The sequence below is a fragment of the Onychostoma macrolepis genome, chromosome 21 (assembly GCF_012432095.1).
Source record: "Onychostoma macrolepis isolate SWU-2019 chromosome 21, ASM1243209v1, whole genome shotgun sequence".
Lineage (NCBI taxonomy): Eukaryota > Metazoa > Chordata > Actinopteri > Cypriniformes > Cyprinidae > Onychostoma > Onychostoma macrolepis.
This window is the reverse complement of record NC_081175.1, coordinates 19482792-19510782: the sequence shown is the minus strand read 5'-3', so window position 1 is coordinate 19510782 and position 27991 is coordinate 19482792. Positions and strand designations below refer to the sequence as shown.

General features: G+C 36.3%; 1 long non-coding RNA gene across 1 annotated transcript; it reads right to left on the bottom strand.

The window, feature by feature from the left end:
• LOC131529154 (uncharacterized) lies at positions 1 to 27964 on the bottom strand. Its single transcript, XR_009268013.1, has 4 exons — positions 27401 to 27964; positions 26525 to 26555; positions 8907 to 8997; positions 1 to 1261 (listed from the first exon to the last, which is right to left on the bottom strand). It is a non-coding gene; the product is annotated as an uncharacterized LOC131529154 (long non-coding RNA).
• Between the last annotated feature and the right edge of the window lie 27 nt (positions 27965 to 27991).

Below are 27991 nucleotides of genomic sequence, written 5' to 3'. Positions count from 1 at the left end.
TTGCATAAGACAGAGACCCTTTGGGTATGTTCAGAATGGCATATTGCCATATTACTTGTACTTGAAAATGTATACTGTGCACATTAAGCAAATTTTTTTTTATGCATGGATGACCTATAACATTTGATACAGGAATATCCCACAATGCAATGTGGTCAACCTGACCTTCCGTTTCAAGTGTGAACAAAGAACCAGAAATTATAACCTTGAAATTAACCACTTTCTTTGTTCATCTGAATCAAACTACAAGAAGTTAAGACATTTTTGCATTAAATTAAAAATATTTGACTCACTAAATTCATGCAACATGTTATGGTCATGTGGCAAATTGACATGTTGCATACTACTGTTTAAAACACATTATTGCAGATTATCATTGTGTATATTGTTTCATGTACTATTTTGGATAGCATGCATTATGTAGTGCATACTATAGTATATGGTATATAACATTTCCAAACACATTGAGAATATGAGACAAAGACTTAGTCTTTTGCAAGCTGAAAAATCAACACATGTATACTGATTACAACCAGAATTTAATCAACTGATTAAGACTACTTAAAGGGACAGCGTTCACCCAAAAATTAAAATTCTGTCATCATTTACTCACCCTCATGTTGTTCCAAAACTGTATGAGTTTCTTTCTTCTGCCGAGCATTTTTTGATATTTTGAAGAATGTCTGGTAACAGTTGACGGTAGCCATTGACTTCCACAGCATGGAAATAAAATACTATGGAAATCAATGGCTACCGTTAACTGTTTGGTTACCAGAATTCTTTCAAATATCTTCTTGATATTAAAATGAGGGGTGAGTAAACGATGATAGAATTAAAATTTTATCCCTTGAAGACTTCTTAAAATACAAGTCACAAAAATCTTCAAAACAAGTAAATAAATAATGTAGGAGGGTTGTCAGTCGGTCTAATTTGAGAAGTGATATGATATACGTGCTCAGTATTGACACTAGAGCTATGACCAGATTCACTGTCCTCTATTCCTTGTCTCCATCTTTTGGTCCCTTCCCCCTCCCAAGCTACTGTGAACCAGCTTCCTCTATAATTACCAGTTATTAATTTTAAATGAGTCTGTTAAGGCGTTGCATGATTTTAATACTGCCTGTTAATATCAGATCAGATGAGATTGGGGGAAGAGGAGATGAGAGGGGGATGATGGAATGGGTGTCTTCTCTCAGCCATCATTAGAGAGGGACGACGTCCGTCCATCAGTCTGCCACTACTCCAGTCACTCACACACTTGCTGTAGATGGGAAAAAAAGAAAGAAAAAAAAGAAAAGAAAAATCACCCAGAGCATTTTTTTCCAGAATTAAACCTTTCTGTCTCGGCAGGTACTGCACATGGTATGTGGAATTATAAATACGACTTGGTTATTCATGTTTTTTTTTTTTACTTTTGCCTTTTATTGTGACAGGATAAATTAGAGTTGACAGGAAGCGAATTGGGAGAGAGAGAGGGGGGCAGGATCAGGAAAGGTCTTTGAGCCGGGATTCGAACTCGGGACGCCCACAGTTCAATGGCACTGTGTGTCGGCGACTCGGCGCACTGACCTCAAGGCTATCGGTGCCAACACTTGGGTTTTCCTTGAGACTTACTGTGTCCTGTGCAACTGTCCAAATAATGAAGATAAATAAAATATATTTATTTTAAATTTATTATTAATTTAAAATAAAATAAAATAAAATATATAATATAAAAGCCTGCTAATCACTGGCTGTCCTTCAAAAGGTCAATTAATTGAAAATTATGAAAATTTTGAGCACCATGTTGCAAAACTCTCTCTCTCTCTCTCTCTCTATATATATATAAACTCTCTCTATATAAACTATATATATATATATATATATATATATATATATATATATTTTTTTTTTTTTTTTTTTTTTTACAATGTTTGCAGTCAACGGTACGACCAAAATCTTTCATAATTGTGCAAAAGTTCAAAAAGATTTTATTTAAAATTTTAATAACCATTTAAATTAATTCCCTTATTTGGTTTATCAAACTTAATTATTTTCAATGTTAATAATCAAACATTTTATTATTTTATTTGATTATTTTCTCCTTTAATTTGGAATTTGTATTATTTATAGCAAAAGCTCTGTTTCCACTGTTGCATGGTATACACCATCTTTCCCAAAGTTACATTATATACTGAACCAACAGATTGTGTATGACGACAAACCATCACAAAAACCTAAAAACTAACAACAACAGGTTGACAGACAGGATATGACAAATGAACTACATGAAATGCATGTGGTGTTAGAGATAAAACTTAAAGCAGCTTGGGATAGTATGAAAGAGAGAAAGAGTCCAAACCGGTCCAGTCATATGGAAAAACTCTCTCGCTCTTCTCACATCTCTCTTTTCTTTCTCTCTCTTTCTCCTCACCCCTCTTCCACCTCTCTCTCTCTCTCTCTCTTGTGTTCTGTATTCCAGGGTCCTTTCAGTGCCTAAAGTGGCGCTTGCTGCAGCTGAAGTGTCTGTGCATGTGTGCCCGAGCCTGCAATTCACCAATTTCACTGCTAATTAGCCTACAAAGCCAGCGCCTCGCAGGGAGAGCAGAGGAGGGGGTGGCGCACGCGGGGGGTCCGGGGCCTGGGGGCTGAGAGGAGGAGGATGAAGGGGAGGGGAGGGGTGCTGGCACAGCTGACACATATGGCTGGGTACCAGAGACTGGGTGAAAAGGGTGGAGGTGGAGAAAGAGGGAGAAAGAGGGCTGAGTGAGAGAAGGAGGGGAGGAAATGAGAGGATGATGTGAGGTAAAGGAGTGAGCTGGTCTTGTACAAGCACATGATACAGAGAGAAGGTGCAGATGGAGAAGAGGAAAGGCACTGAGCCAGAGGAGCACTTTTGCATGACTCCCGTCAGGGCTTCAATGCACCTCTTAAAGCAAACGCCACGCTCCGCTTTGACCTCCACATGAAAAGCTGTGCAGATAGTGTCACAGTAAGGTGATTTTACGAGGTCGCTAGATAGCAAGAAAGCAGGCTGGGTGCATAGTAAATAGGGAAAACATGCATTTGAGATTAGAGCAGAAGAAAGTCCTGCCAATGCCTTTGATACGTTGCAGAAATCAAAAACAACTTCTATTTTCTTGATGAATTTAAATTATAAGAAGGGCGTTTTTAAATATTTTTTGATTTGTTCAGTGGTTTTATCTGGTGTGTTGGTAAATTGTGCGGGTTGATAGGGTCACGGACACTAGATGGAAAAACACCACTTATTGTAAATATATTGCTACCGATCATTTGACCATATACAGTTAGGAAAGAGAGAGAGAGAAAAAAAAAGTAACTTATTTTAGTATATATTTTTCTATCACTTGGCAGAAATTAGTTAGGCAGATAATACACATGTTGCATGACATGCTTTCACTCTTGAAGGCATGAACAAAGCTACACAACAAGTAAAAATATGACAGACTATATTAAATATAGGGAAACTTGCAAGATTTGAAGTTGCACCAATAATACACTATAATATTTAAAGGTTTGGTGTCAGATTTTTTAACGTTTCTGAGAGACGTCTCTCTTGTTCATCGAGGCTGCATTCATTTGATCAAAATTAAAACAATAATATTGTGAAATATTATTTCAATTTAAAACAAGTTTTCTATTTGGATATATTTTAAAAAGTAATTTATTTCTGTGATGTAAAGCTGAATTTTCAGCAGCCATAACTCCAGTCTTCAGTGTCACTTAATCCTCCAAAAATCATTATAATATACTCATGGGTGCTCATTTCTTATTATTAACAATGTTTAAAACAATTGTGTTGCTTAATGTATTTTTTCAGGATTCTTTGATGAATAGAAAGTTCCTTACAGAATAAAAATAAGAATTACTTTTTTAAAAAATAGTGTTAATATGGTTTATGCCGACCAACTATGATGTTCAGTCTGGAAACTTAACAAAAACTAGTTGAGAACCACTGATCTAAAAAAAAGGCGAAATCAAATGTGAAAATCACAATGACAGTTGCAAAGTTGTCAAAATCACCTGTGCAATTTGTCTGCTAATCTTTGGCTGTGTTTCGAAATGTCAGCAGCAAATAGGGTTAAAGTTGAAATGAACTGAACTTTGAGCTCAGTGTTAAATGCGGATGCTTCCCTCTACACAGTTCAAAAACTGGAAAGCGTAACAGAAAGGGCAATAACCTCAAGACAGAAGGAAACCCAGACTGGAATGGCTCTCTATAGCTGACGTGGAAAGGCGGAGTTGTTAGACCACAGGGGGCGCTGTAGCCGAGTATGGCTGGAGTACTTGTGAGTGGAGCAGCAGGGGAAGGCTGAGTGGGGATGCCCAGGTCTGGTAAGCCTACACTGGGCACAGCTGCACAACAGCCAGCCCTGGCACCATCCGCATGCCCTGGCAGACATAGCGGGTCTTAGAGCCTAACTAAAACACACACACACACACACACACACACACGTACAATCCACCCAGTCTGGTAGCTGCCAACAGCCCTAACACCGTCTCTGCCATGCTGGCATCCATCCTGCCACCTATCGCTGACGGGGACGGTTTCCACAGAGACCGGAGTTTGGCACGACGCCCAGGAGAGCACTGGAGTATGGCATTGGCAGCGTTTGTATAAGCTTAGACTTGTCTCTCTCTCTCCCGTCTCGGTCTCCTTGTCTCATTCTCACTCTCTCTTCCTCTGATTTGCTGTTTGTTTGTTGTTTTTGTTTGTCCTCTGTCTCCCGACGCTTGTATATTTAAGGCTGTGGATGTGGAGGTGGAGAAAAGGATTATTCTGGAGGCACACAGGGGTCACACGCCTCTGGGGTCCCGCGACCACCTTGAGAGAACGCCGTAATGCTCTCACACCCACAATCACACGCACTTATAAACACCATCACGATGAAATTTACACCCTAACAGCTCTAGCGACAACATATGTGACAACATATGAACTTATGTATGTGTTTATATCATATACATTAAGCGCAGGCTAGGTATAGAGAGTCTCTGAGGCATTTCGCACCGCCACGAGTGACTACTGCTCCCAACGTTTGGAGCTAAAGGGGTAAATGCCAGCACGACAGCTGTAATTGTTTGAACTGAATATGTTCACCTAAAGCCCTCATCTTAATCCCAGTGGACAGATGCCATATAAAATCCCTCTTTAAAATGAAAATGAAAACAGTGTAAACATTCTGTCGACCAACGCTGCCAGGAAGCCCTATATGACAGACTTATATGGATCTCAAAGTGAAACATTACTGTGTAAAGCTAGCCATAATTCCAGCTTATTCACTCTTAAAAAACAAAACCTACATAAAGTGCAGATGGCAATTTTGTTAAACCTGACTGCAGTATTTCTGACAACCCACAAAAGAAAGTTAATACTAAACACCCATGCCAAGTAAAATCAGATCGTTCACAATTACAGCTGAAACAGATTTTTGCATACTATTTGCAATTGTACATTAAATTTTGGTTATACAACTTTAGGATATAACTCTATGAATAATGTTGGAGTACAATGTTTGTATATACATTGTGTGTAAATACACACACACACACACACACAGCTGCTCAAAAGTTTTGTAATGTTTTTTAAAGAAGTTTCTTCTGTTCATCAAGGCTGTATCTATTTGATGAAAAATACATAAAAAACCTGTTTTAAAATAACAGTTTTCTATTTTAATATACTTCAAAATATAATTTATTCCTGTGATCAAAGCTGAATTTTCAGCATCATTACTCCAGTTTTCAGTGTCACATGATCCTTCAGAAATCATTCTAATATGCTGATTTATAATCAATGTCGGAAACCGTTGTGCTGCTTCATATTTTTCGGGTGATATTATTTTTAGGATTCTTTGACTAATAAAAAGTTAAAAAATAAATTTAGTGTTACAATATACAATGCTATTCAAAAGTTTGGGTTCAGTCATTTTTTTGAAAAGATTTCTATTTTGAACAAATGCTGTTCTTTTTAACCTTGTATTCATCAAAGAATCAAAGAAAAAAGTATCACAGGTTCCAAAAAACAATATGAAGCTGCGCAACCGTTTCAACACTCATAATAAATCAGCATATTAGAATGATTTCTGAAGGATCATGCATGAGAGACTGAAGACTGGAGTAATGATGCTGAAAATTCAGCGCTGCATCACAGAAATAAATTCTATCTTAAAGTATATTAAAATAGGAAACCAATATTAGAAATTGCAATAAGATTTCACAATATTACTGTTTTTTTCTGTGATTTTTGATTGAATAAATACAGCCTTGATGAGCAGAAAAGTCAAGAGACTCCCTTAAAATACATTAAAAATCTTTCCGATCCCAAACGTTTGAGCGGCAGTGTGTATATATATATATATATATATATAGACAGTTTTGCACATAATTGTAAAATGTTTAAGTATTATTTACATATAACTGTACATTCAATTTTGCCATGTCTATGTATGTATAATTTTGAATACAATTGTAAATTTTTTTGCATACATACACTTTCTGTGTACAATGGTTTGCATATTTTTTAATTGTACACAATTTTTTAATGTGATTTCATGTACAACTTCGCATACAGTTGTAGATACAATTTTTTACATGTAACTGTATATACAATATTTGCATACAACTTTATGTACCTTTTTTACATATACAAACAATTCCTGTGAACAAATGGTAGTGCATTTTGCATATAAATGTACAAAATAATCGTAATCTATAATTGTGTGTACAATTTTGCGTACATTTTTACATACTATTTAAATGTCACGGTACATGCTACATTTGCGTGCAACTGCATTGTATGTGCATTTTTTGCATATACTTGTGCATGCAATTCTTGTGTAGAATTGTTTGCGCATTTTCATATAGGTTAAACGTACATAAAATGTTAGCGTTGTGTACAGTCGCACGTACAATTTTTGTAAACGATTGAATGTGCAATTATTTTACTTGCTTGACATTTTTTATTTAGATTATTCATTTAGAATCTATAAAGCATATAAACATGATAATATTTCAGACTGATCACAAATCATTTGTCAAAAGCCAAAGGCCCGAAAATCCACTTCACCCCCTGTTCACTCAGGATCAGATTTGGCCAGCACTGAGCCGCCCCTCTCTCTATAAGAACACTCGCAGAAGTCCAAAATCATGTCTTCCCCCTTTCTACTACCTTCAGATGAGCTCCACAATGAATGAAAAGGCAGATCTATCCGTAACACTCCTCGTTTAAATATTCTCCCTTCTGCCTGTCCCCCAACTCCCCCTTCTCTCTCTGGTCTGCTTTATTTTATTCCTGGGTGCAAGCTGAATTTAATAAATATATGCAAATGTGTGCGGCGGAACATGACGAGTTTAAATCAGTCTGCGCTGCTCTTTGAGCGCTGGTGAGATTGAGGCTGAGAGCTGACCCCGGGTTAATCATTTTTCACTTCCCTATCGCATTCAATTCTGCTGCTGCTGCCAGTGCGCGTGTGTGTGCGTGTGCTCGGGCGTACGCGTGTGTCTAGGTGTGGGACTAAGTGAGTGAGTGCATCTCTGCGTGTGTTTGTGTGTGTATTATTAATACAGAGGGAGGTAAGTCATGTTCATGTTTTTTGAACAGATCAATGAAGATAAAGTCTTTCATTTATCTTATCACAGATGAATCTTAAACAGTAAATAAGGAATTTTAGTGGGAGAAAATATTCTTCCTCACACATATTTACTCAGCACTAAAACATTCACCTCATGACCTGTTGTTCTCACCTCTCTTTCTCTCTTCGTCACTCTATTTTCCTCATTCTCCAGAAAGCACAAACTTAAAAATGCAAAGCTTCTGGTCTTAAGTACATTTTCAGCCTTCTTTTTTTCATTTCTGCTTTATACCCTTCTAAGTTCTCACCATTTCTTTTAAGCATTTGCAAGAATTTTTCAAATGTTCTCCCTTTTCTGCTCTCATGCTGTTATTCCACTACAATTTTAGCAAATATGCTACAAATATTTTTTTCTGCAAGTTCTAAAAGAGCTCAACCTTGCGTTATTCCATAACTTAATATATTTATATATCCTATTCAGATATTTACTATTGGTACTCTCGAATAAAACACACAATGGATTTCAAAAGTCTGAGACCGCATTGAAAATATGGAATTCGAAATGTAATGTAGGATTTTTAATAAAAAGGATTTTCACTAAGCAAATAAGCAAATTTATGACACTGATCATGCAAACCTTTGTTCTGATGTTCTTGCTTCTGTTGAAGCTCAAGATTAAACATTTTTGAATCATCTCAAATCATGCAGGAGAACATAACCATCAGGGTTTATACAAATTCGTGGAGCTCATGCAGCTTGAATTTTGTTGGGAGGGCAAATCAAAAATTCATTTGGCAAATTCACATAAATTTATTTTTCGACTTAATTTTTCACTCAAATTGTTGCGCTAATAACACAGATCAGTAATTTTTTTTCAAGGTTTCCATAAAAAATATCAATCAACATAACCGTTTTCAAAATAATAAGAAATAAGTTATTTGAGCACTAAATCAGCATATCAGAATGATTTCTGAAGGATCATGTGACACTGAAAACTGGAGTAATGATGCTGAAAATTCAGCTTTAACATCACTGAATTAAATTTTAAAAATATTAAAATTAATATTTTAAGCTGTAAAACATATTTCACAATAGTAGTGTTTTTACTGTATTTTTGATCAAATATATGCAGCCTCAGTGAGCTTAAGAGTCTCTTTCAAAAACATTAAGAAACTTACCGAACCCATAATTTGTAAAGAAAAAATTTACTAAATTAGAAAAATGCTTAGTTTAAAAAAACACATTCACTGGTCGTCTCTGACGTTTGGACAACATACTGATCTGACACACTATATAATCAGCTACACAAAAGCAAAGAGTGGCCCAAATCCATACCTCAAAAATGAGCTAAATGAAGAGTTTATGGTCCACTGAAGAGGTCAAAGGTCACATATGTACTGCTATGTTTATTCCAATGCAGCTCCATCTACAGGAAGAGAAAGGTAGAAAATGAAGTGACACAGGTGCAATAAGGTAAAACCTTGATTCTCACAGAAGATCATCTTTCATTCTAATGTTGCAATGTACCATAATATATACAAGAAGTGAACCTTGAAAATGTGCATTTGCATGTTCACTCTCTCAGAGTATGTTACACAGACCTCTGGGATAGCACCCCCCCACTTCCTGTCGTCAGACATGTCTGTGCCCGCCTAACTGATCTAAGTTCTAATCAAACATCATTTAGACTGCATCTCACCCTATTCCCGCGGGAACAACCACCCCAGTGACGGTCGCCAGGCAACCACCCTCTCATTTCTGAAGTGTCAGTTTGCATTATTGTCTTCACGCTCTCTAGTGATACCCAGAGTCTTGCATACTCACACACACTTCGACATGGATACACACACGCACCTACAGTCACGTACTCAAATGTGCTTCTTAACATTTTCGAAAAAGAATCTGCAAGCATTTTGATTAATTTTGTTGTCAAAATTCATGTAGCTCACTTATATATTATGTGTTTTTCATACGCATCCATAAGCATTCACTGTATTGCTGTCAGAAAGTGGTGTTAAAATGTGTGGCACAAGCAGACCCTCGAAAACCATTTGTGTTCACCTGCCAAAGTAAATATTTGGCACTGATCTGCTATAGATTGTACAGAGTGAAGACCAAACACTGAGAGGAGAATTCACAAACAGAGAATAATGTATATGAAACACACAGGCATACAAATATGCTGAGTATGTATATTTGAAATAATCACATGCCACTCGACACAATCCACACAAACTGTATTTGTAGATCTGAAAAGTGTAAAATGACAGATGAAGATAGTCATCTCACTGATGGCGACATCACACATATACATATAGAAAGGGGGAGAAAAAGAGAGCAAGAGTGAGAGAGAGAGAGAGAGAGAGAGCGAGCGTGTCAGAAAGACAAATTTGTGAAACACTTAAAGCTGAGGTGAGTAATTTCCACACCTTTAGTGTTATTTAGTTTTGTTTATATAATATTATACACTACTTATTAATATTTTGAGTGATATTTTATTTTTATGTTTTCAGGTTTTTTATTTTTAATTAAAAAAGAAATGTTGGTTTTTGAAAGAAGTCTTATGCACACCTGCATTTATTTGATCATAAATACAGTGAAACAATAATACTGAGAAATATTATTATAACTCAAAATAACTGATTTCTATTTTAATATATTTTAAAATATATTTTATTTCTCGGATGGTAAAGCTGAATTTTCAACACACACATTACACAATCCTTTAGAAATCATTCCATATGCTGAATTGGGACTCAAATAACCTTCTATTTACAAATAACTTTCAAATAATTATTTCTTATTTTCACAGGTGAAAACGGTTGTGCTCATGATATATATATATATATATATATATATATATATATATATATTTTATTTTTTTTTTTTTTTTTTATGGAAACCAAGAAAAAATCTTTAAAACCAAACTTTTCAATGGGTAGTGTATATTATGAAGTGAAAAATGAGTGAAAATGTAAGTTTCTAATTTATATGATTTTTTTTTATTTCTGAATTTTCTTTAGTTTTATGTACTATTATACTATTTATTCATATTTTGAATGAGATTTGTTATATATTTGCACTTGTCATGCTAATTTCAGTTGAAGTTGTAGTAATTTTGTGTTTGTTGTTTTTATTATTATTATTATTATTAATATTTTTAAATATTTCTATATAGCTTTAATTTAGTTGGAGATTTTCATCTAATATCTATATTTGATTTCAGCTTAAATTACTGGACATTATTCAACTAGTTTTAAATTTAGTTGGTCACACTTTATTTTAAGGTCTAATTCAACAAACCATTAACTATGACATTTGCCTCAATAAACTCCTCATTTGCTGCTTGTCACTAGTTAGTAAGGTAGTTGTTAAATTTAGGTATTGGGTAGGATTAGGGATGTAGAATATGGTCATGCAGAATATCTTCTTTATAAGTACTAATAAACAGCCAATATGTTATTAATTATTAATAGGCATGCTAATAAGTTAATAGTGAGAATTGGCCCCTATACTAGTTATAGTATAGGTGTTACCATTTAGTTAATATAACAACACTGCACCTTCACAAAACAGAATTGCATAACCAATGGTTTAAACCAGTAACCAATAACTTACCAACTTTAGCAATCACTTCTCAACCACCCACAACACAATAGCGTTATTGTTGCACATTTTCCATCACCAAAAAACCAGTCAAAATCTAGTTTATTTTTAGTTCCCTCACATTTTTTTTAAGAATTTTGAATTTGAATACTGCATGCTGTTGAAATGCATTGCTCGTGGGAGGAGCAGAGGTAAGGATATCCATATAATATGGGAGAAACATCTCATTTTTAGCACGTTTTCACAGCAACATTTCCCATCATCTCTCTCTCTCGCTGTCTTTGCGTGCCTCCACCCATGAAATATTGGCCTGTCTATTGCAAAAAGTTTATTTCAAAAGTGCATGTCATTTCTGCCTGGATTCGTAGCTTCCTTTAGTTGTCACTCTTTCTCGTTTGCTCTCCACCTACTCCCTCGACTCTTTCTCTAGCAGCACGTTAACTAATACCAGACTGATGACAGCTTGTCCTTGTAACGCCTACTAGTTTATGCATTACAGAATGAACAAACCTGAATTGCAGGAAAATACAGATCTAGAATGAACCCAGATCTTACAATAAAACTACAACATAATGCAAAAAAACAACACCCATCTTCTTCTCAGGTGTAAGGTGAGAAGGCCACTGACAAATAAGATGAATCTATAATGGCACGTCGTCTCTGCTAGCTTTAACAGTTTACGGAGCAGCCGTCTCAATACCACAATGTGAGGAGACTCGCATCTGCAAGGGTGACAAAATTCGCTGTGAATTGTTCACTAGGTTTCGAGAGAACATTGCCACTTTGTAACACGTGGCCTCCACGCACCTCTAAAGTGTTGACAGATGATACAATCTGTTTATTCTGTGTATGTTGCTCGATATACGTTGTGTATACTTTTCTATTGATGTAAGTGTATTTTTTTGTGGTTTCTGATTGTGTGTGTGCGTCTGTGTTTTTTTGTGCGTGTGAATCCGGTGCCAGTTAGGAGAGAGGAGTGAGCTGAATGCATTAGCACCGAGCGAGCAAGGCTGCGAATATTGTCATAGTAAATATGATTCATAAAGAATGTGGTGGCTTAACAGCCCGGCGCTAGGTGGGAACACGTCAAAGAGGCTCACCCAATTACCGCACTCTTTGAGTGAGGCAGCTGTTCATTTTTTAGGACTCTGGAAATGTGTTAGATGTACCACTTAATTTCCTGGCTGTCGAATTCAAACCCTGGGATATCATGTTCCTTTTCTCGCTTGTTTGTTGCATAATTTTCTTTCCTCATGGCAAGTCAAATATTCAGATGCGCACAACCTAAAATGACCCTGTTTGGGATGTAGAGATAATTTAAAGACCTGTCAGTGCAAAGGAGCTACTCTGTTAAAAGGGAAAATGAACAAATAAAGGGCTGAAAGGTAACGTGTGATTCGTCAGTCAATACTGAGAATATATTCTCAGACACGATGGGCTGTTTTGTAGTTGAAACAAATTGAAGCTGTAACCTCTCCAGCCAGGTTTATGGTATGGTACGGTAAGGCCATTTTATCAAAAAGCAATAAACTAAATTTTAATTTACTTTATTTTTACCTTGTAATAAAGTTTGATCATATATAGCTAAGCTATAAAATCAAAATAGACTACCATATATATATATTTGTTTATTTTAAGAAATAAATACGTAGCAAGGATGCTTTAAAATGATCAAAAGTGACTTTTACATTGATCTTATTTCAAATAAATGCTTTTCTTTTGAGCTTTTCTTTTATTATTTTCAACATTGATAATAATAAGAAAGGTTTCTTGAGCACCAAATGAAAAATCTGTAATGTTCTGGCAGGAAATTACCAGTACATTTTCTGCTAAATTTATGAATATTTCCTTTAATCCTAAAACACAATGGAATACATAATTCCAAATACAGGTAAAACACCTGTAAAAAAAATTATACGGAAATTCTTTCATATTAACAGTACATTGGGCCGTATTTTTATGTATTTTTTATAGAGAGTGAATGGTTTCTGAATGATCATGTGACTCTGAAGACTGGAGTAATGGCTGCTTAAAATTCAGTTTAGGAATAAATTATATTTTAATATATAGTAAAACAGAAGAAATGATATTTCACAAAATTGCTATTTTTGATCAATCACTGTAAATTAAACAGAAAAATGTATTAATCATAGTAACAGCACGCTTTTAAAGAAGAATACATGTTTTACAACATAAAACTACAGACATACTGTTCAAAATGAACAGCATTCTGGTTGTCAGACATTAGCGGAACATGTTTACAGTTAATGATAACCTCTTCTTTGACACTCATGTGATCTTTAGGGGAACTGTAATAAAGATCACCTTGACACCAGTTACTTGAAAGTAATCGAAAAAATGCCAAAGAAAAATTCTGAGGAAAGGTCTAGCATCGGAAGACATTCATATTTTGCATCAATTGCAAAGCAATTCATACATTTGTAAGTGTGACCTCAGTGTTCTTTATGAGAACCGCTGTTTTCAAAGTAATTTTATGTGACGTTAATAGTTCAAGGCGAAACGCGACAGACTGAATAGCTAATTTGTTAACCAGCAGTATCTGTGTTTTCATTGGTTATTTGCATTACCGTGAGGATGCTACTCATAATTAAATACCACCTATTAGTCTAGCTGTCTACACACCTGTGTATATGTATATGAAAACAGTTTGTATAGAGTTGTGCTAAGATATATTAAGTTGCAAGCAAACGCACACACATATACACGTAGGCTGACACAAGGGGGACATGTGCAGATGGTACGCAGGGTGTATTGAGAGGGTACAGAAGGTGCAAACATATGGTGTGTGACAGAGAGCAAAGTCACCGAAACCTCCAGCTTCAAAAGAGGTTTGATGCCCAGCGCTGCACTTTGATGCCAGGTGAAGCTGCTCTTTTGTATTGGGCCAAGTTCACTTTGGCTGATTCGCAGGTAATGAAAGTAGAGTGGAGTTTGGTTTGTCCTGGGACCAGTGGGAATCAAAGTTCTGTTTAGCGTCCACTCAGCAACCAACTGGAGCAATTTACTAATTCCAGGCTGAAAATGCAATACCACATCTTATAATATGACTCTCTTGAATACTTGATGATAGGTCAGTCATGGCATTCTGTGGTCAGTTGTGTTTGGGGTTATGTATATTCAGCCAGTTTTTTATCGCAAAATGAACCTCAACTTTAAGCGTAGGCATCTTCTTTCACCCTGAAGGAGGGTTCTCTTTCCATTTCATCCATTGTCCACAACAATATTCAAAGACTCAACACTTTTCTGTAAATTTGAGATTTTTAAAAAATGTATTATTATTATTCCACAGTTCACAACTCTTAATTAACCCATGAATTTACATGACTTTCCCAGTTCACACACACACACAAAAAAAAACTAAAAACAAAAAATGTACATTGTCTATTGACCAGTGTTATGTATTCCAAAAAGCCACATAAAAACTATGTATAATCATTGCTAAACTGTAGAATTAACCATTGTTGCAGGCAACCGAATCCCTGCTACTATAGTGGCAATATATATGACATGATCCAATTTAATATTAAATGGAAATGATAGCACAAAATATAAACAAATTTACATATTTCTATTCACTCAGAATTCACACAAAGAATTCACATATAGATATGTGCATTGTCTATTGATCAGTGTTGTTTTAGTATCATTGATATACTGTTATATGTTTGGTAATATTTTGAATTATATTTTATATTTATATTTTCTGTTTTCATTTGAATTTTAGTAATTTTGTTGAGTGTTTTTGTCATTTTTATTATTATTATGTCTATATAGTTTTTATTAAGTATTAGTTTTGAGTTTTACTTCAGTTTTGGTTATTTTAGTGCTTCAATTTAAAGTAAATAAAAATGAGAAATGCTGAAAAATAAAATATGTTTTTTGATATTTCATTTTATTTCAGTTAATATTTATTTTAAGTAATGAAAATGTTTTTAATGGTTTTAGCTTTAGTTTTAGTTAATGAATAAACCTGCTATTGCCAAGGCAGTGTGTTGATGTTTTTAAACAAAGAAGCACAAACATTTAATTGGCAAAAAGTTGTCAATAATTTGGTTTTCTTTTTTCAGTTTCTAATTTATTGGGTGCATGCTCTGTCAAAATATAACTATTTTAAACAGCTAAAGAGAATTCATAAACACATAAACTAAAAACAAACCAAAGCAACATACAATCGAGCCACAATAGTCCCTGGACAGCCATCTCAACACCCATTTACACACTAGTCTATAGCAGAGCTGACAAAACATCCACATCTATTGTGAATAGGCAGTTAAAGGACCCCTCTGCAACCCCCCTTTCACTCGTCAGGGCCTGTCCCGGCCCAAAAGGTTAATATTTGAAGGTGGATGGCCATAAATATGGAGAGAAGGACTTTTAATTAAATAAGCACTTCTTAAATGCTCTCTGGGGCAGCACTGCTTTTGTTTAAAGATGATTGATTGACTGCTATCTCTCCAGGCTAAGTCATTTGTTTCCCCTCTCCTTCCCTCCTCCCTCCTTTCCTTTTCTCTCTCTATCGCTCCATGCCCAATACCTCTCCATCCTACTCTCTCACTCTCATTCAGTCATTTATGAGGCCAATATTTCTCCTCACCCATGACACAGTAATGAGCTCATTCTGGGCCCGGTGGCCACGCCCCATCCCTTTTCCCAGGGGGCCGTGGGGCAGGGTGCCCCGTTAAACATGAACTCAATCTAACACCCCTGGCAGTGCCGAGTTATTTATTTTTCAGGAGGCCATAGAGCGGTCAAACGAAGCATTATGATGTTATTGCCCACCACAGACCTGATAAACAGGGTAAACAGACTCCAAACCACTGTCGCATTCTCTTGCCTATCTCTCAAATACACATTGAACATTATGTAGGAAGGGCTTTATATATAGCAATTTAATCAGAAATATTGGACACCATAACGGGTGACCCAGACCATGGCAATTCTTTATTCTTCTCTCTCTCTTTAGTCTATTTGTTCGTTTATTTTGCCTCCCTTTTCCTTTGTCATTCTCCTGTTGCTCAAACTTGGGGATTAGAGTTTATTAAAACCAAACTAAGTAGAATATAGGCCACATAAAAACGGTTACCATTCACACACAGTTCAGTAACGATAATGACAACCGAATTTGATAGAATTTTCAGTAAACCTGTGTTTTGTGAACGGAACAGCACAGAGCTAGTTGTCTATCGCGTCCTTTCGTTTTAAGGCAACCAACTTCAGCAGATTTTTGAGTTTGCTCAACTTGTGAGCAATTTTGTGGGAGATTCTCAAATTTTTGTTGTATAAACTTAAAACAACAAGTTGAGAAAACTCAAAAAATCTGCTGAAGCTGATTGCCTTAAAATTTTAAGTTGGCTCAACTTTTTTTTTTTTTTTTCATACAGCGCGGCTACAGCTAGAATAGAAATATTGATATTGGTGATGTGCGGCTCGAATACCGTCTTGAATGGGAAAGCAATAGTTGCATTTTCTCACAAAAATAAAATATTTTTTCCTCTTTCATCACTTCATATTTTCTCACACTGCATGTAACAAACGTATTTTGAAATATTAAATTGCTATTCATTTAAATGTCTGATTAATAATACATCCATATACTGTTACGAATAGATTCAATAGCACACATTGCAATAGAAAAACATTTGGTACACCACTTGCTGACATCACTGTCACACTTCCTGTCTGAATATAGGCCTACATCCCTCTATACACAGTAGCCTGTGTGAAATACAGATTTTGAAAAAGATAGTATATCTGAATTCATATGGTGCTTCTGAAATCATATACTGATTGGAATTTGAACCTCATGACGTTAAAAAAGTATGTTCTATATGAATACAGTAGTATGAATAAAACCTGCCATGTTGTTACCAGCATCACATCCTCTGATATATCAAATCCTCTCCTGTGGCCTCATGGGATAGTCCATTGAATGTGCACTTCAGAATTTCACCAGAAGTATCCGGGTACTTTTCACCTACTGTTTTTCGAATAATTAGAATTCAGACATACATCTCTTTTGCCATACTGTTTTCATATAGGCTACTATAGGGAAGTATTTGATTTCAGACATAGCCATAGTATTCATATGGTGTATTTTCAGCAACTTTTCAAAAATTAACCTCAGTTAATAGTGTTTCCAGATTTGACAACAATTTCCTCAATGCATTTGCCAGTAAATTCTGGACAGTGTATCGCTAATATTCAACTCAGTTACTGTACCATGGGACCATTAATATGCGTCACAATTTTGTTTTCTTCCTGTTTTTTTCTCTCTTTTCTTTTTGCTAACCCTTCCCCTTTACTACCTTCCAACCTCCTCACATTAATCTTTCTTTATGTTCAGTCTCTCGATCACTTTTCCTCTCCCGTCCTTTTTCCCTCCTCTGTCTCTTTCTCTCTCTCGCTCTCTCTCTAACATCAGGCCGATAAGGTCTGATGATTTCTAGCTACTCCAGTGCCAGCGACAGGGGACTTCCTGCCGGCTACAGCCCAGGCACCCAGTGACACACTGCCGGGGATTGTGGGAGCTCTGATTTTTTTTCCTTCCTGCTGGCTTCTCATACAGGGTCCTGATTTCTGTGCTGTATGCTGAGCGTGGGTGTCTCTAGAGTGAAAAAAAAGGGATCTTGGGAAGTCCTGGGCCGAATCAGAGCACCACGCTTCATCTTCTTCATCTCACATCTCTGCCGCAGAACTACAGCCACTCTGGGGCTGTAGATCACAGACGAGCTGCCTGCTGCTCCAGTAAGATACAGCTTACTGTTTGGGATTGAATTTATTAGGCCTGTCTGATGCTGTAGCCTTTCTGATCTGATGCAATAGTATGCTTTTTGTGAGAGGACAAACTGTAAGATAGAAAGAACAATATATAGTGGATAGATAGATAGATAGATAGATAGATAGATAGATAGATAGATAGATAGATAGATAGATAGATAGATAGATAGATAGATAGATAGATAGATAGATAGATAGATAGATAGATAGATAGATAGAACAACCGAACAATAGATGTTAGAAAGCTAGATGGATAGAACAATAGACAGAGAATGATAGAATTATAGATTAATAGATGGATAGGTAGATCGATAGAGAGAATGATAGATGGAACAATAGATGGACAGACAGAACAATAGACATAGATAGACAGAGATGTATAGATAGATGGATAGATGGATAGGTAGATCGATAGAGAGAATGATAGATGGAACAATAGATAGATAGATAGAACAATAGACATAGATAGACTGAGAGATGTATAGAAAGATGGATAGATAGATGGATGTATTGATGGATAGATAGAAGGACAGAAGGATGGATGGATGCAAAGAACGTTAGAACGACAGAACGTTGGAGTTAGACTTCCAAATGGATGTATGGATGAATAGATAGATAGATAGATAGATAGATAGATAGAACGATAGATAGAACGATAGAACGATAGATAGATAGATAGATAGATAGATAGATAGATAGATAGATAGATAGATAGATAGATAGATAGATAGATAGATAGATAGATAGATAGATAGATAGATAGATAGATAGAACGATAAAATCAAATGATAGATGGATAGAACAACAGACATATAGAACAATAGATATATAGATAGACTGAGAGATGTATAGATAGATGGATGTATTGATGGATAGATAGATGACAGATAGAAGGATGGATGGACAGATGGATGGATAGATGGATGGACAGACAGGTTGAATGCTAGAATGACAATATGGAGTTAGACTTCCAGATGGATGGATGGACAGAACAAGTCAGCACAGCCAAAAATAGAGAGCGGAAACAGGAAGCTGGCAGATTTGTCAGGTGGGCGGCTCAGTCAGCGCTAAGAGGATGACCAGGGCTGAGAGGACACACCTTGATAACATGGAGAAAGACTGATAGAGGAGACTGAATGAGGACACACAAGTTAAGAGACACAGAGAGAGACAGAGAGAGAGAGAGAGAGAGCACCAGGCTGTCAGGTGGGGAGAGAGAAGGATGAAGAGGGAGGAGAGGAGAGAAGAGGAGGGGGTTAGGGGTGTTTGAGTTTGGGGAGTGGACAGCCAGGCTGGCAGGCAGGCAGGCCCATTAAAAATTCAGCAGCGGGGAACAGGCCGGGGATTCACAGTAATTAGATGACAAAACGGCAGGCTCGCTGGAGATGAGAGAGAGAAGGGTCACACACAATGCCTCCACCGCGGGGTAATTTGTAAGTGTCAATCACTACCAAGCCACGGAATGAGAGAGCGAAAAAGAGGGAGGGAAGACAAGGGAGGGAAAAAGATGCAGCGGCGGGAAAAGGGTGAAAAGAGAGGAGAGAGGAATACATAGATGAGGAGAAAAAACAGGAAGCGTATCAGTTTGATTCATGAACAAACCATTCAAATCAGTTTTGCCAGGTGAGTATGGAAGCTTGTTTCCACCACTGCAGTAAATAAAGGTAATTGTAAATTATTATCTATGTAGAGATGTAACCTCAGATGTTTAAAAAAAAATCAGAATTGGGACATATCAAAATTCTGAGAAGAAAAGTTAACAAAAAAAAAAAACAGAATTGTCAGGTGTAAACTCAAAATTCTGAGAAAAAAAAAAGCCAGAATCATGAAAACTGCGAGAATTTTGAGATAAAAAGTCGCAATTATTAGTATCTTTATTTTTATTCCATGCTGGAAATGGGCTTCAATAGAATCATCTGATTAATTGAGAAGATTACATGAGGATAAAGAACAGATGATTATTATTTATGCATAAGAAACTATGTAAAATGCTATTATTTATTTATTAATATATAAATATTACAAATTTGTTGCATTCAAATGAAAGCAAACAGAAGCATAAGCACGGGAAATAAGGTAGGCTACTAAAAAGAGGAGGACAAATTTTGGTTCACAGAGCCTTCTGTAAAATATAAGCAAATTACAAAACATGTCATCTTCTACGATCCACAAAAAAGGCACCGGGTCACCGATACAATAAACTTGGGGTGACGGTAATGAGGGCAGCCTTTAGAAATGCATTCACCAACCGCCAAGAGGAGGCCATCGCCCTGTGATCTACAGGAGCCTCAAGGCCACAGCAAGTGCATGCCGTGATTCAGAGTGGCCTTCAGAATTTAGTTTGTGTGTTGATTTCAGGTCAGTACAGGGGTCATGGATGGAAGCACCTCAAGCAAAACATTGCACGGTAACCAACACTTTTATCTTCAGTAGCACCTGTGCTTTGCTGAGGTGGTTAAATTCGGACTGGAACATAGTCTGACTCCACTGCATATTCAGTTTGGAAGAAAGATTCGAGAAAACATAGTGACTGGTTAGAAGGAGAGGTCACAGGATCAGTGCTTCCTTATTATTGGCTGGTTTTGTGTGTGAGAATGCGGAGAAGTGCGAGAGGTTTAGTGAGGGACGGTATAGGTCAGGGAGACAGGGCTGACTGGCATGTTTCTCGCCGCAAAGACACGAGCTCTATTCATTCAGACTCAAAGAACAGCAACACCAGCACAATGAAGCAGGCATGTTAGCATATCTCTACTGACACAGTGCCTCTCGCCATCACACACACATTCTCAAAGGTACACACAATGTAGGGTTCTTTTTTCCTTTGTATATCCACGGGGATTGACTGATTATACAAACACATTCATACACTACAGAACTGTGCAGGAAAACAATGAGGATTGTGATATGATATGTGCTATTCTGTGCTGTTTGTGTTTCCACAATTATAATTGACAGGAAGGTTTTCATATTTTATTTGATAATTTAGTGTAATTCAACATCGTTTTTTAAAAATTAAACCATAATTTTATTTTTTAAATGTTTGTTTTTTCATCAGAAAAACTTGCATGCACCAATTCATTTCCAAGGCATTTTAATGCGTTACAGCCGAATACATATAACATCTAATTATTTTATATATAAGCATGTTTTCACTAAATATTTTTTTTTCCCCTTGAACTTTCTGTTCAACACCGTTATGCTGTGACATTCCCTTTTTCAAAATAATGGTTTGATTATTCTGACAGTTTTTGACAGAGTGACATAATAATAAACATAATCAAAACACCACATGGATCAAAGAGTTCCTTAAACAGTTCTTATCAGAATTTCATTATGTTTATACTTAACAACCTCTATATTTCAAATTTGTTATGAGGAAAAATATAATCTTGGAACAAAGAACAAACATACTAATGTGATAACATTTTCTAGTTTTTAGCTATTTTGCACTGATCTTTGACCTCCATTCAACTCCAAAACAACATTTTGAGAGGATTGCCACAAAACATATTTTGAAAGCAAAATTCCATTTGCCAATGAGATTTATTTTTTTAAATTTAGCATTTTATTAAGGAACGCCAAAACCAAAACAGCCAGAATTCACTCTGTTTTCTGTTCAAATTATATATGAATATGAAGAAGTGTGCAGGTTTGAAATAATGTAGCACTTTAGGTTTAACAGCAATAAACTACTGGTACTTTACCAAGCTGCAACCACATATTTGAGATTGTGTATATTATTTTAATAATTGGATATGTGTTGGCCACTAATCTGAATACTGCTGTGGCAAGCACATCCCTTGAGGATGCAAATATGACTTCTTGATTAGCAGTAACCTTTTGAAATAATACGTTAAAGCAAGTCCTGAATTCTGTAAATGATCTCAACAGATATACAGTAAGAGATATTTTCAAAACCATGTACTTCCCTTTTAATTTATCCCATGTAATGCATTAGATTTGCACCTCAGTTTGCATAGACCGCTCTACACGCATAATCAGCGTTCCATAAGCTCAGAGTTAATGAGTACACAAGCTTAATTAGTTAAATTAAAGCGCATACAGATTTAAAATCAGAAACATGGCCTAAAAATATAAAAATATAATCAGGACAAAGATAGACTTGCACTCTCACCTGGTTAATGAATGAAAGTCTTTAAACACAGGGTTTCCAAACACCTTTGAATTTTTTTTAATTACCGAGTGATTAAATTCCCACTTTTCCACCTTGTTTATAAGTTACCTATAATTAACAGCTCGTGAACCCTCCCACTGTACTATTTATTTATTCTATTCTGTTTATTCTATTCATTTTAATTGTATATTGAATACTGAGTAACAGAATGTGTTCATTTAAAAAAAGAAAACATACAGACAAGGTAGACAGGCACACAGAAAGGTCTGGAAATGCCAAGGTCATGGGTTTGAATCCTAGGAAATCCTCTTTTACCCACATTCTTTATAAAATATATGAAATGGGAATACAGACTGTGCGAAATTGAATAAAGACAATGACATCTTTGCTACATCAGTCACCACATCAAAGAAAATTCATGCATTTATTTAAAAAGAAAATCTTTTCAACAAAGATAATCGCTGAGAAACATAGCACAAAGTTGCCTAGTCTTTAATGTCCTTGACGGATGGTTTTGAAAGCATTTGAATGCAACAAACTGGACTTGAATACAGACTGTTAGTTCTCTTTGTTCTGAGAAAGACAGGTCAAATCAAACCCTCTCTTCCTTTAGACAGTTGTTAAACTAAGACAAAATAGCTTAACAGAAAAGCCTTGATGAACATTAAGGGCTGCTGAGGACAAATACAATGTCAGAGGAGTTGTATTATTGCTGTCCACTTGCAGAACTTGCAAAATAGAGGGGTCTTGTATCACCCCGAAGGAGTATTTTGCAATAATGACCAGCTGACTGCTCATTATCCTGCTTATTACACGGCTAAAGAAATAAATGGACATGAAATAGCGATTGAATTCAAATTATTTTATCATTAAGAAAAAAAGAGACAGCAAACTAGCACAACTATATATGAAAATCAGTCACCTGGGCCAGCGGTCAGTTATACAGTTTATATATGATCAGAAAATACTGCTATTGACCAATGAGTATCATGTATTCCAGACAGCCGTATAATAATAAATAGATTTTTCAAGTGATACTCTTAAAGCAAAAGCATTAACTGAGCAAACATAAGCACATTTAGACTGTGAGTACATTTATTAGATATTTGTCAACAGAGTCTTTAAAAAAAAAAATGACAGCACATGAGTGTGGAAATAGAACTGAGATCTTTAAATCACTGTTTAATAAAACACAATCACAGATTTGCAGTCGCATGAAACTGCTGTCTTTTGTGACACTTCTCTAAAGGATGCTTCTCCAAAGACTTCATTGGGGGAATGACTGCTAAAAATTCAGCTTTGCCAAAACCAGAATAAGTTACATTTTAAGATGTATTAAAATAGAAAACAGTTATTTTAAATTGTAATCATATTTCATAATATTACTGGTAAGTATAAAAGACTTCCCTTCAAAAACATACTGTGAATCTGTTAAAGTAAATTGACATCACAATTAAGAATGGACTTAAAATTATATACATTTATATAAATTTAAACCTAAAGTCAATGGTTGATTAAAATAAATCCATGAAAAACACGATATTCATCAACCACCCACATATGTATGTGTGTCAGACAGAGAGTTGTGTTAATTGAATGTAATTGTTTAATCTCAATGACTGTAAGATCGTGTCTGTCCACTCATTGACTCAGAGGACTAGAATTGAAAGCATATTGGATTTCACTAAGTGTGAAGTGATCTGCTAACCTCTGGATCTCCTCTACATGCACACGATTGAAACGCCGATTTACCCACTTCTCACCTCCATATTCCACTATTCAGCCATCATCACATCTTAAAAATGAGACTGGATGATATGATACCCATGATGTTAAACATCACAATCACAAATGAGACATTTCTGGAGTCTTTTAAATAAACAACTGCTGATACAGTGTCAATCCCGAAAAACGGAAGAAGGGAGGACGTTGATGGAGAAAGGAGGAAAAGGGAGGATGAAATAAAAGGAGGGAAAGCGAGATGGAGGGAGACTGGCTACACTAACTGTCGAGGCAGTTAATATAAGGTTTTGGAGATAAGGCCTCGCAGACAAACATTGACAAAATCAGGCGTTCCGCCGCAAAGCCGGAGCTGTCAGTCAAACTGAGAGACAGGCCAACAATCAGCACTCGCATTCCGATAAGCACGCCAGAGAGCGTGTGCAGAAACTGCATCTACAGACGCACAGTAATGGAGAGGGGGAGTGGAAGGGCACATACAGCAGGAGAGAGAGAGAGAGAAAGCAAGCCCTACTATGCTCAAGTCTACACCATGCAGGCTAGTACAACAAAAAGAAAACAGGGAGAAAATGATGATTAAACGACAGCAAAAGTGTCTCAGACAAAAAAAAAAAGTGAACAGTTGATAACAGATGTTATACCTGAATACCTTCACAGGTTTGAATCAAAAGCTGACGGAGGGCTGAAAGCATATGTGTGTGTGTGCATGCACATCCAGGCCTCTCTCGTCAGACCCATCCGTGCCTCATATTCCTCACGCCGAGGGGGAGGGTGAGGGAACAAGGGAGCGAGAGCGAGAGCGAGAGAGAGAGAGAGGTGTGAGATCAGACTAGTAAAAATAGCACTTCCTCTCTCGGCCTCAACACCTGGGGAAATGCCAGAAGGTGGATGAGGGTGAGATGGACGGAGCGGGAAAACACATCGAGAGACAAAACAGATCAACATTAAGATTTAAAATCGGAGGTTGGTTTCAAATTGTTTGCTCTCAATGTTTCGTTCTGTTTGGATGATTCTTTTCTGAATCATTGGGTGAATCATTCACTGAATTGATTTGTTCAAAATCACGGACTCATTTAGGAATTAAACTTAAGAGTAGATCATTGAATTATTCACTTAATCAAATCTATATATAGTATACTAGCATAAAATTCTTACTATTTCTACCATATATTTAAGTATGGTGTGCGAAATCGCATACTCTCTGAGTAGGTATCTTTTTTGAAGTAATTACTTCATTACCATTATAAAATATGTTCTATACAGTATGAATATGTGTAGTATGAATGTAATCTGGACTTAGTACATTCATCGTGTTGTTGTTGTCATGTGACCACCCAGCATCAGCTGCATTGCTTTACTGCCATTTCAAATCCTCTCCAGTGGCTTCAAGTGTCCTTACAGTACTTTTTGCTTACTGCTTTATGCATACTGTGAATTCGGACATGCAGCTCTTTACACATACTTGTTTACAGTCTACTGTACAGTGAAGTATGGATATTCGGATACAGCTGAATAACAGTGAATCATTAAATCATTCACTCGACTGAATCATTTTGCTAAAAACTGCTGATGCAACAGTTCTACTTAGGCTTCGTTTGAAAAAAAAAAAAAAAGTTGACGTGGCAAAAAATATGTCTAAAATATAAGTTACTCTATTAACTTCTATTAAATTCTTAACAGTTGTGATGTTAGTAGGAATATCATATATTACTATATACGATGTTCATGAGTTAAGTGATTTCATCAACAAATGCAATGATGGGCTCAATCTATCATTTTTTGCACACACTGACTTCTAAAATCTCGAATCATTATCAAAAAAACTATGATCTGCTGCAAATAGAGCTGAAAAGAGCATGTTTTCATGTACTGTGTAAATAACATGAGGAGATCTATTCACTAGTCATTATCTGGCAAACACATGGAGTACTTTTGATTAGTTTGTGTGCTCTGAGAAACAGCGAGCACAATATTGTTTCATAGTGTTCAGACTAAGAGAATGGAGTCTTGTACAGTAAATACATTTGTTTGATGAGGATGTCAGCTGGATATTGAAAAGGATGGCTAGTTTTTCATTTACGGTGTGAGTCTACAGACATACAGGCTGGCCTACGGTTCTTTGTTGCTTGCTCACGCTTGGATATCGACAAATGTGAGTAAATATGTTTATGTATGTATAAATATATGTTTTATGATTAGCTAATAGTGGTTTAACAGTTTTGTTTTATGGCTTTCTAGTATTATCAATGTTAACTTATAAGCCTTGACTTATGATATTACATATTTTAAGAGATCTTGTCTCTGAATAAATTATCACTATCACCACTATGGAAGCATAAAGTTCCATGAATAAACATGCAAATAAACAATGAAAATTACCATAAATCTGCCCTGCTAATGACTAAGGTTAAGTCAAACTCTCAGAAATAGAAACAAACAGTCAAGCAAACAAATATGTTCACAGCAGTGGGAGCGTGCTGGCTGACGGGCCCTTCCCTCTCCACGCTGCCAAAGATGTTCACACATAGGAGCATGATGCCACAGGCAGGGCATATGTGGAGGGGGGAAATGAGGTACCAACAATCTCAGTATCCGAGCGCTAAAGTGCCAGTAGAGACACACTGCCCCCTATTGCTGACTTGGGAAGGCAGGTAACCACCCAAACAAGACTCACCTTTTGTCAGTTTGCAGAGTGCTATGGCAAGCTATGAAAGAAAAAAAGAAAGAAAAAACATAAATAAACACCTTTCACTCATGTCACTTACTAAAAATAAAATCAAGCTAATGCGTTTCAGTCATCAAATATGTCTTAAAGAAATATTCCAGGTTAGAGAGAAAAAAAAAAGGCACAAGAAAAGTACAAACTCACAAACAGTTACAATGCCTCCAATTCTTCTGCAATCAAAAAAGAAAATGTGCAATACCCAAAATATAATTTTACTTATTATTTATATATATTTTTTCTGTCTACTGGTAGCTTCACCAAGACAAATTGTATAAAGAAATAAAATATTTGATAAAAACTTAGATAAATTATTTTATTTTTTACTTTTATTGATTTAATTTCATTTTTAACAGGTGTAGAAGTTACAGTTCATTCATACTTAACCCAAAATATTTCTTTAGAGACGCACTCAGTAATTTCGTTCCAAAAGTTTTACTCCTCAAGAACTTTTGACAAAATGATATGCACACATTTCAAACGATTAACTTATCAGTAGCCTAATAAAAGTTGGTTGTCCCTTTGTGCTGCCATGTACAGATCACATGACTGCCTGTTTTCACCAGTTCCACCAAGATAGGTTTGATTTCTATAGCTTTCAAGTATCGGATCACTTTAAAAGTACATCTAAACAAAGCAGACTAGCAAACTAAACAATGTAACAATATAAGCATTTTGTTTTATGGCAGCAACAGAGATCTGCGGAAGGGAAGATCTGTCTTTTGTGTGCAACTTCAAAACTTGCACAATGCACAAGGTGTTTTGAATTGATAATTAATGCTTTAAAGCAAACGCGGGGTTACAAAAGAGGGAGAGGAGTTAATCTACCTGTAGTATAAATGTGGCACCCGTCGTCTTCCCTACAGAGACACACACACATTTCAGGGTTCGAGTGTGTGAGCACGTAAAGGGTTAAAGAGGGTTCCTGCTGTGCTCTCTGCTTCTGTGTCTCGGCCCATTACACTTGCCGGAGTACAGCAATATGCCGCCATCAATTACAGCCTGGCTGCACTGCCATCAATACAGAGAGCAGGAGAGAGCAGCGCCACAGCCACATAAACACGACAAACGGCCACATTAAAACCTCCAGCTCACCTCTCTCTCTCTCTCTCTCTCTCGAGGTTTGAACCTCTCTCGCTTCCTTCGCCGCTCGCACACACACCTATTTTCTTTAGCTCAAGCCCCTCAAGCTCTTTTTCTTTCTCGTTTTCTCCACAAGTGTATGTCTTTGTCCTCATCCCTCTCAGTCTGGCAAACAAAAGCTTTTCTTTTCTATTCCCCACATGAGCACTGCTCTGTTCTTTACTTATGGACCATACTCTTCAAAAATCCGGCGATACCATCGTTGGATTGGTATACTATAAAATCCCTCGCAACCTTTCCAACCATCCTGTCATGGTCTGCTTGCTGCATATACAT